We start from the raw sequence: 11,600 nt of genomic DNA on the forward strand, positions 1-11,600 counted from the left end.
ACACACGGGGTCACTTGGGGGCCGCATACGCACAGGGGCAGCATACACAGGGGCACTGGGGGGGCAGCATACACACGGGGGGCACTAGGGGGGGACAGCGTACACACGGGGGGCACTGGGGGGGGAGCGAACACACGGGGGAGGCACTGGGGAGACGACCGCGTACACACGGGGGGCACTATGGGGGGGGCGACAGCGTACACACGGGGGGCACTGGGGGGGACATCGTACACACGGGGGGCAATGGGGGGGCAGGGTACACACGGGGGTACAGCGTACACATGGGGGCAATGGTGGGGGCAGCATACACACGGGGGGCACAGGGTACAGCGTACACACAGGGGCACTGGGGGGGCAGCATACACACGGGGGCACGGAGGGGCAGCATACACACGGGGGCACTGGGGGGGGCAGCATACACACAGGGGCACTGGGGGGGCAGCACACAGGGGCACTGGGGGGGAAGCACACACACGGGGGGCAGCATACACACGGGGGGCACTGCGGGACAGCGTACACACGGGGGGGCACTGGGGAAGGGGACAGCGTACACACGGGGGGGGCACTGGGGGCGAAGGACAGCACACACGGGGGGCACTGGGGGGGCAGCGTACACACAGGGGGGAGACACTGGGGGGGCAGCGTACACACAGGGGGGGGCACTGGGAGGGGGGACAGCGTACACACAGGGGGGGGGGGCACTGGGGGGGGACAGCCTACACATGGGGGGGTACTGGGGGGGACAGCATACACACGGAGGGGGGGCACTGGGGGGGACAGCATACACACGGGGGTGCACTGGGTGGGACAGCATACACACGGGGGGAGGGGACTGAGGAGGACAGCGTAAACACAGGGGGGCACTAGGGGGACAGCATACACACGGGGGGCAGCGTACACACGGGGGGCACTGCGGGACAGCGTACACACGGGGGTGGGCACTGGGGAAGGGGACAGCGTACACACGGGGGGGCACTGGGGGGGGGAGGACAGCACACACGTGGGGGGGCACTGGGGGGGCAGCGTACACACAGGGGGGAGGCACTGGGGGGGGGGCAGCATACACACAGGGGGGGCACTGGGGGGGGCAGCGTACACACAGGGGGGGGGCACTGGGGGGGGACAGCCTACACATGGGGGGGCACTGGGGGGGACAGCATACACACGGAGGGGGGGCACTGGGAGGGGACAGCATACACACGGGGGTGCACTGGGGGGGGACAGCATACACACGGGGGGAGGGGACTGAGGAGGACAGCATAAACACAGGGGGGCACTAGGGGGACAGCATACACCTGGGGGGGACAGCGTACACACGGGGGTGACAGCGTACACACGGGGGGGACTGTTCATATGGGGGGCACTGGTGGGGACAGCGTACACACGGGTGCACTGGGGGGGAAGCGTACACTGAGGGGCACTGGGGGGACAGGGTACATACAGGGACAGTGGGGAGATGGAGTTACCTGAGTGCAGCTGCAGTACAGGGGGGGACAGAGTACACACGGAGGGCACTGGGGAGACAGCATACAAACGGCGGGCACTGGGGGGGACAGCGTACACACGCCGGGCAGTGGGGGGACAGGGTACATACAGGGACAGTGGGGGGGACAGGGTGTGCACAGGGATAGTGGGGATAGGGGACAGGGTACACACAGGGACAGTGGGGGGATGGATTTACCTGGGTGCAGCTGCTCCTCTGATGGCCCGGGTGGCTGCTTTCTGTCTTCTGGATGGCGGGGCTTCACCAGACAGTCTGGCCTGGGCTTCACCAGACTGTTAGGCCGCAGGCTGTGGAAGTGCCTGAACCTGGTCCCGACGAGTCCCGGCGGCAGCATGGTGAGGACAGAGTCTGGGCAGGAAATATAACAACAACAACAACAACATCAACAATGCGTACACACGGGGGGCACTGGGGGGGGGCAGTGTACACACGGGGGCCAATGGGGGGGGCGGGACTGCGTACGCACTGGGGGCGGGACAGCGTACACGGGGGGTACAGTGTACACATGGGGGAGCACTGGGGGGGGGGTTGGGGGACAGCGTACACACGGGGGGCACTGGGGGGGGCAGCGTACACACGGGGGGCACTGGAGGGGGACAGCGTATACACGGGGGCACAGCGTACACACGGGGGGGCCTTGGGGGGACAGTGGACACACGGGGGGGCACTGGGGGGACAGCGTACACACGGGGGGCACTGGGGGGACAGCGTATACACACGGGGGCACAGCGTGTACACACGGGGGGCACTGGGGGGACAGCTTATACACACGGGGGGCACTGGGGGGTCAGCTTATACACACGGGGGGCACTGGGGGGACAGCATACACACAGGGGGCACTGGGGGGGCAGCGTACACATGGGGGGCACAGCATACACACGGGGGGCACTGGCAGGGGAAAGCGTACACATGGGGGGGGCACTGGGGGGAAAGCGTACACACGGGGGGGGCACTGGGGTGAAAGCGTACACACGGGGGGGGCACTGGGGGGAAATCGTACACACGGGGGGGGGGCACTGGGGGGACAGCGCACACACAGGGGGGGCACTGGGGGGACAGCGTACACACGGGGGGGGGGGCACTAGGGGGACAGCGTACACACGGGGGGGGGCACTGGGGGGACAGCGTACACACGGGGGGGGCACTGGGGGGACAGCGTACACACGGGGGGGGGCACTGGGGGGACAGCGTACACACGGGGGGCACTGGGGGGACAGCGTACACACGGGGGGCACTGGGTGGACAGCGTACACACGGGGGCGGGTGGCACAGCGTACACACGGGGGGCACAGCGTACACACGGGGCACACGTACACACGGGGGGTACTGGGGGGACAGCATACACACAGGGGGGCACTGGAGAGATAGCGTACACACGGGGGGCGGCACTGGGGGACAGCGTACACATGGGGGGGGGCACTGGTGGGACAGCATATACACGGGGGCACTGAGGGGACAGCGTACACACGGAAGTGCACTGGGGGGGGACACAGTACACACGGGGGCACTGGGGGGACAGCGTACACATGGGGGGCACAGTGCACACGGGGGGCACAGCATTCACACGGGGGGGCACTGGGGGGACAGCGTACACACGGGGGCACTGGGGGACAGGGTACACACAGGGACAGTGGGGGGACGTATTTACCTGGGTGCAGCTGCTCCTCTGATGACCAGGGTGGCTTCTTTCTGCTTTCCCGGTGGCGGAGGCATCTCAAGGAAGCGCTTCAATCTGGTCCGCAGGCTGTGGAAGCGTCTCAGTCCCGGCGGTACCATGGGGTGGTTTAATATTAAAGGGCACAGTGTTCACACGAAGGGGGGCACAGCGTACACACGGAGGGGGGGCACAGCGTATACGGGAGGGGGCACAGCGTACACACAGGGGGCGAACAGCGTACATACGGGGGCACTGGGGGGCGAACAGCGTACCCACGGGGGCACTGGGGGGCGAACAGCGTACCCACGGGGGCACTGGGGGGGGGCGAACAGCGTACACACAGCGTACACACGGGGGCTAACAGCGTACACACGGGGGCTAACAGCGTACACACGGGGGCTAACAGCGTACACACGGGGGCTAACAGCGTACACACGGGGGCTAACAGCGTACACACGGGGGCTAACAGCGTACACACGGGGGCTAACAGCGTACACACGGGGGCTAACAGCGTACACACGGGGGCTAACAGCGTAACAGCGTACACACGGGGGCTAACAGCGTACACACGGGGGCTAACAGCGTACACACGGGGGCTAACAGCGTACACACGGGGGTTAACAGCGTACACACGGGGGTTAACAGCGTACACACGGGGGTTAACAGCGTACACACGGGGGTTAACAGCGTACACAGGGGGCACTGGGGGGGGGGGGCGAACAGCGTACACACAGGGGCACTGGGGGGCTAACAGCGTACACACGGGGGCTAACAGCGTACACACGGGGGCTAACAGCGTACACACGGGGGCTAACAGCGTACACACGGGGGCTAACAGCGTACACACGGGGGCTAACAGCGTACACACGGGGGCTAACAGCGTACACACGGGGGTTAACAGCGTACACACGGGGGTTAACAGCGTACACACGGGGGTTAACAGCGTACACACGGGGGCTAACAGCGTACACACGGGGGCTAACAGCGTACACACGGGGGCACTGGGGGCTAACAGCGTACACAGGGGGCACTGGGGGCGAACAGCATACACAGGGGGCGGACAGCGTACACAGGGGGGCGGACAGCGTACACAGGGGGGCGGACAGCGTACACAGGGGGGCGGACAGCGTACACAGGGGGGCGACAGCGTACACAGGGGGCGGACAGCGTACACAGGGGGGCGGACAGCGTACACAGGGGGGCGGACAGCGTACACAGGGGGGCGGACAGCGTACACAGGGGGGCGGACAGCGTACACAGGGGGCGGACAGCGTACACAGGGGGGCGGACAGCGTACACAGGGGGGCGGACAGCGTACACAGGGGGGCGGACAGCGTACACCACGGGGGCACAGCGTACACACGGGGGCACAGCGTACACACGGGGGCACAGCGTACACACGGGGGCACAGCGTACACACGGGGGCACAGCGTACACACGGGGGCACAGCGTACACACGGGGGGCGGGAACAACATACACACGGGGGGCGGGAACAGTGTACATGGGGGGGAGACAGCGTACACACACGGGGGGCACGGGGGCAGCGTACACACGGGGGCTAACAGCGTACACACGGGGGCTAACAGCGTACACACGGGGGCTAACAGCGTACACACGGGGGCTAACAGCGTACACACGGGGGCTAACAGCGTACACACGGGGGCTAACAGCGTACACACGGGGGCTAACAGCGTACACACGGGGGCTAACAGCGTACACACGGGGGCTAACAGCGTACACACGGGGGCTAACAGCGTACACACGGGGGTTAACAGCGTACACACGGGGGTTAACAGCGTACACACGGGGGTTAACAGCGTACACACGGGGGCTAACAGCGTACACACGGGGGCTAACAGCGTACACACGGGGGCTAACAGCGTACACACGGGGGCTAACAGCGTACACACGGGGGCTAACAGCGTACACACGGGGGCTAACAGCGTACACACGGGGGCTAACAGCGTACACACGGGGGCTAACAGCGTACACACGGGGGCTAACAGCGTACACACGGGTGCACTGGGGGGGGGGGACATCATTCACACGGGTGCACTGGGGGGGGGGGGGACATCATTCACACGGGTGCACTGGGGGGGGGACACAACGTACACACGGGTGCACTGGGGGGGACAACGTACACACGGGTGCACTGGGGGGGACAACGTACACACGGGTGCACTGGGGGGGGACAACGTACACACGGGTGCACTGGGGGGGACAACGTACACACGGGTGCACTGGGGGGGGACAACGTAACACACGGGTGCACTGGGGGGGGACAACGTACACACGGGTGCACTGGGGGGGGACAACGTACACACGGGTGCACTGGGGGGGGACAACGTACACACGGGTGCACTGGGGGGGGACAACGTACACACGGGTGCACTGGGGGGGGACAACGTACACACGGGTGCACTAGGGGGGACAACGTACACACGGGTGCACTGGGGGGGGACAACGTACACACGGGTGCACTGGGGGGGGACAACGTACACACTAGTGCACTGGGGGGGGACAACGTACACACTAGTGCACTGGGGGGGGACAACGTACACACGGATGCACTGGGGGTGACAACGTACACACGGGTGCACTGGGGGGGGACAACGTACACACGGGTGCACTGGGGGGGGGACAACGTACACACGGGTGCACTGGGGGGGGGGACAACGTACACACGGGTGCACTGGGGGGGGGACAACGTACACACGGGTGCACTGGGGGGGGGACAACGTACACACGGGTGCACTGGGGGGGGACAACGTACACACGGGTGCACTGGGGGGGGGGGACAACGTACACACGGGTGCACTGGGGGGGGGGACAACGTACAGTACACACGGGTGCACTGGGGGGGGACAACGTACACACGGGTGCACTGGGGGGGGACAACGTACACACGGGTGCACTGGGGGGGACAACGTACACACGGGTGCACTGGGGGGGGGGGGGGACATCATTCACACGGGTGCACTGGGGGGGGGGGGACATCATTCACACGGGTGCACTGGGGGGGGGACATCATTCACACGGGTGCACTGGGGGGGGGGACAACGTACACACGGGTGCACTGGGGGGGTACAACGTACACACGGGTGCACTGGGGGGGACAACGTACACACGGGTGCACTGGGGGGGGACAACGTACACACGGGTGCACTGGGGGGGGACAACGTACACACGGGTGCACTGGGGGGGGACAACGTACACACGGGTGCACTGGGGGGGACAACGTACACACGGGTGCACTGGGGGGGGACAATGTACACACTAGTGCACTGGGGGGGGACAACGTACACACTAGTGCACTGGGGGGGGACAACGTACACACGGATGCACTGGGGGTGACAACGTACACACGGGTGCACTGGGGGGGGGGGACAACGTACACACGGGTGCACTGGGGGGGGGACAACGTACACACGGGTGCACTGGGGGGGGGGGGACAACGTACACACGGGTGCACTGGGGGGGGGGGACAACGTACACACGGGTGCACTGGGGGGGGGGGACAACGTACACACGGGTGCACTGGAGGGGGGGACAACGTACACACGGGTGCACTGGAGGGGGGACAACGTACACACGGGTGCACTGGAGGGGGGGGACAACGTGCACACGGGTGCACTGGGGGACGGGGACAACGTGCACACGGGTGCACTGGGGGGACGGGGACAACGTGCACACGGGTGCACTGGGGGGACGGGGACAACGTGCACACGGGTGCACTGGGGGGACGGGGACAACGTGCACACGGGTGCACTGGGGGGACGGGGACAACGTGCACACGGGTGCACTGGGGGGACGGGGACAACGTGCACACGGGTGCACTGGGGGGACGGGGACAACGTGCACACGGGTGCACTGGGGGACGGGGACAACGTGCACACGGGTGCACTGGGGGGACGGGGACAACGTGCACACGGGTGCACTGGGGGGACGGGGACAACGTGCACACGGGTGCCCTGGGGGGACGGGGACAACGTGCACACGGGTGCCCTGGGGGGACGGGGACAACGTGCACACGGGTGCACTGGGGGGACGGGGACAACGTGCACACGGGTGCACTGGGGGGACGGGGACAACGTGCACACGGTGCACTGGGGGGACGGGGACAACGTGCACACGGGTGCACTGGGGGGACGGGGACAACGTGCACACGGGTGCACTGGGGGACGGGGACAACGTGCACACGGGTGCACTGGGGGGACGGGGACAACGTTCACACGGGTGCACGGGGGGGGGGGACAACGTACACGGGTGCACTGGGGGGGGACAACGTACACACGGGTGCACTGGGGGGGGACAACGTACACACGGGTGCACTGGGGGGGGACAACGTACACACGGGTGCACTGGGGGGGGACAACGTACACACGGGTGCACTGGGGGGGGGGACAACGTACACACGGGTGCACTGGGGGGGGGGGACAACGTACACACGGGTGCACTGGGGGGGGGGGGGACAACGTACACACGGGTGCACTGGGGGGGGGGACAACGTACACACGGGTGCACTGGGGGGGACAACGTACACACGGGTGCACTGGGGGGGGACAACGTACACACGGGTGCACTGGGGGGGGGGACAACGTACACACGGGTGCACTGGGGGGGGGGACAACGTACACACGGGTGCACTGGGGGGGGGGACAACGTACACACGGGTGAACTGGGGGGGGACGACGTACACACGGGTGCACTGGGGGGGGGGGACGACGTACACACGGGTGCACTGGGGGGGGGGGACAACGTACACACGGGTGCACTGGGGGGGGACAACGTACACACGGGTGCACTGGGGGGGGGGGACAACGTACACACGGGTGCACGGGGGGGGGGACAACATACACACGGGTGCACTGGGGGGGGGACAACGTACACACGGGTGCACTGGGGGGGGGAGACAACGTACACACGGGTGCACTGGGAGGGGGGGGAACGTACACACGGGTGCACTGGGGGGGGGCAACGTACTACACACGGTGGACGGGGACAACGTGCACACGGGTGCACTGGGGGGACGGGGACAACGTGCACACGGGTGCACTGGGGGGACGGGGACAACGTGCACACGGGTGCACTGGGGGGACGGGGACAACGTGCACACGGGTGCACTGGGGGGACGGGGACAACGTGCACACGGGTGCACTGGGGGGACGGGGACAACGTGCACACGGGTGCACTGGGGGGACGGGGACAACGTGCACACGGGTGCCCTGGGGGGACGGGGACAACGTGCACACGGGTGCACTGGGGGGACGGGGACAACGTGCACACGGGTGCACTGGGGGGACGGGGACAACGTGCACACGGGTGCACTGGGGGGACGGGGACAACGTGCACACGGGTGCACTGGGGGGACGGGGACAACGTGCACACGGGTGCACTGGGGGGACGGGGACAACGTGCACACGGGTGCACTGGGGGGACGGGGACAACGTGCACACGGGTGCACTGGGGGGACGGGGACAACGTGCACACGGGTGCACTGGGGGGACGGGGACAACGTGCACACGGGTGCACTGGGGGGACGGGGACAACGTGCACACGGGTGCACTGGGGGGACGGGGACAACGTGCACACGGGTGCACTGGGGGGACGGGGACAACGTGCACACGGGTGCACTGGGGGACGGGGACAACGTGCACACGGGTGCACTGGGGGACGGGGACAACGTGCACACGGGTGCACTGGGGGACGGGGACAACGTGCACACGGGTGCACTGGGGGGACGGGGACAACGTTCACACGGGTGCACTGGGGGCGGGGACAACGTACACGGGTGCACTGGGGGGGGGACAACGTACACACGGGTGCACTGGGGCGGGGGACAACGTACACACGGGTGCACTGGGGGGGGACAACGTACACACGGGTGCACTGGGGGGGGGGACAACGTACACACGGGTGCACTGGGGGGGGACAACGTACACACGGGTGCACTGGGGGGGGGACAACGTACACACGGGTGCACTGGGGGGGGGACAACGTACACACGGGTGCACTGGGGGGGGGACAACGTACACACGGGTGCACTGGGGGGGGACAACGTACACACGGGTGCACTGGGGGGGGACAACGTACACACGGGTGCACTGGGGGGGGGGACAACGTACACACGGGTGCACTGGGGGGGGGGGACAACGTACACACGGGTGCACTGGGGGGGGGGACAACGTACACACGGGTGCACTGGGGGGGGGGACAACGTACACACGGGTGAACTGGGGGGGGGACGACGTACACACGGGTGCACTGGGGGGGGGACAACGTACACACGGGTGCACTGGGGGGGGGGACAACGTACACACGGGTGCACTGGGGGGGGACAACGTACACACGGGTGCACTGGGGGGGGGGGACAACGTACACACGGGTGCACGGGGGGGGGGGACAACATACACACGGGTGCACTGGGGGGGGGACAACGTACACACGGGTGCACTGGGGGGGGACAACGTACACACGGGTGCACTGGGGGGGGACAACGTACACACGGGTGCACTGGGGGGGGACAACGTACACACGGGTGCACTGGGGGGGGACAACGTACACACGGGTGCACTGGGGGGGGACAACGTACACACGGGTGCACTGGGGGGGGGACAACGTACACACGGGTGCACTGGGGGGGGACAACGTACACACGGGTGCACTGGGGGGGGGGACAACGTACACACGGGTGCACTGGGGGGGGGGGACAACGTACACACGGGTGAACTGGGGGGGGGGGACGACGTACACACGGGTGCACTGGGGGGGGGGGACAACGTACACACGGGTGCACTGGGGGGGGGGGGACAACGTACACACGGGTGCACTGGGGGGGGACAACGTACACACGGGTGCACTGGGGGGGGGGACAACGTACACACGGGTGCACGGGGGGGGGGACAACATACACACGGGTGCACTGGGGGGGGGACAACGTACACACGGGTGCACTGGGGGGGGAGACAACGTACACACGGGTGCACTGGGGGGGGGAAACGTACACACGGGTGCACTGGGGGGGGGCAACGTACTACACACGGGTGCACTGGGGGGGGGGACAACGTACTACACACGGGTGCACTGGGGGGGGACAGCATACACACAGGGGGGGCACAGCATACACACAGGGGGGGCACAGCATACACACAGGGGGGGGCACAGCATACACACAGGGGGGGCACAGCATACACACAGGGGGGGCACAGCATACACACAGGGGGGGCACAGCATACACACAGGGGGGGTGGGGGCAAATCTTACACACGGGGAGGGGCACAGCGGGGGGAGGTGTATGGTTAGGGTGTATGTAGTAGCTACTAACCTGGCCCACTGTGCTTCAAAGGAGGCTGCTTTTGGGGGACACTCTGGATGATTCACCTCTCCGCAACTCTTCATTCATCCTGTCCGGACCTCTGCTTCCAGGTTCCCTGCAGTCTTCTTTCCCCTCCTCCGCTCTTCAGTGCACTCTCCTGAGCTTCATAACCTTCTGCTGCTGACACCGCACGGTTCTCCTCTTCTGCTCTCCTCCAGCAGCCAGCGCCGGGACTGGAACGGCACAGAGCAGCACACGTGTCCTGTGCAGAAGTAGAGACAATGAAGAAAGGGGGACACAGCATACACACAAGGGGGGGGGGGGGCGTACAGCGTACACATAGGAGGGGGCACAGCGCACACATAGGAGGGGGGCACAGCGTACACACGGGGGGACACACAGCGTACACGGGGGGGGGGGGGGACACAGGGTACAAACGGGGGGGGGGACACCCACGCACATATACACACCAGGGGCACACAGACACACCCACATACATGCCAGGGGTACACAGACACACCCACATACATGCCAGGGGTACACAGACACCCACATACATGCCAGGGGTACACAGACAAACCCATGCACTCATACATAGCAGGGACACAATGACACAAACATATATATATTGTACATATACAAGGGGTACACTGACAAACATATATATTATACATATACCAGGAGCTCTGGGACGCAGACATACTGTGTAACCCTTTCTGTCCCGCACGGAGAGTACCTGCACATTACTCATAAGCGTACACACGGGGGCACAACGTACACACGGGGGCACTGGGGGGGGGACAACGTACACACGGGTGCACTGGGGGGAGGGACAACGTACACACGGGTGCACTGGGGGGGGGGGGACAACGTACACACGGGTGCACTGGGGGGGGGGGACAACGTACACACGGGTGCACTGGGGGGGGGACAACGTACACACGGGTGCACTGGGGGGGGACAACGTACACACGGGTGCACTGGGGGGGGGACAACGTACACACGGGTGCACTGGGGGGGGACAACGTACACACGGGTGCACTGGGGGGGGGGGGACAACGTACACACGGGTGCACTGGGGGGGGGGACAACGTACACACGGGTGCACTGGGGGGGGGGGACA

Source organism: Crinia signifera, chromosome 5 (assembly GCF_055691185.1).
Source record: "Crinia signifera chromosome 5, ASM5569118v1, whole genome shotgun sequence".
Classification (NCBI taxonomy): Eukaryota; Metazoa; Chordata; class Amphibia; order Anura; family Myobatrachidae; genus Crinia; species Crinia signifera.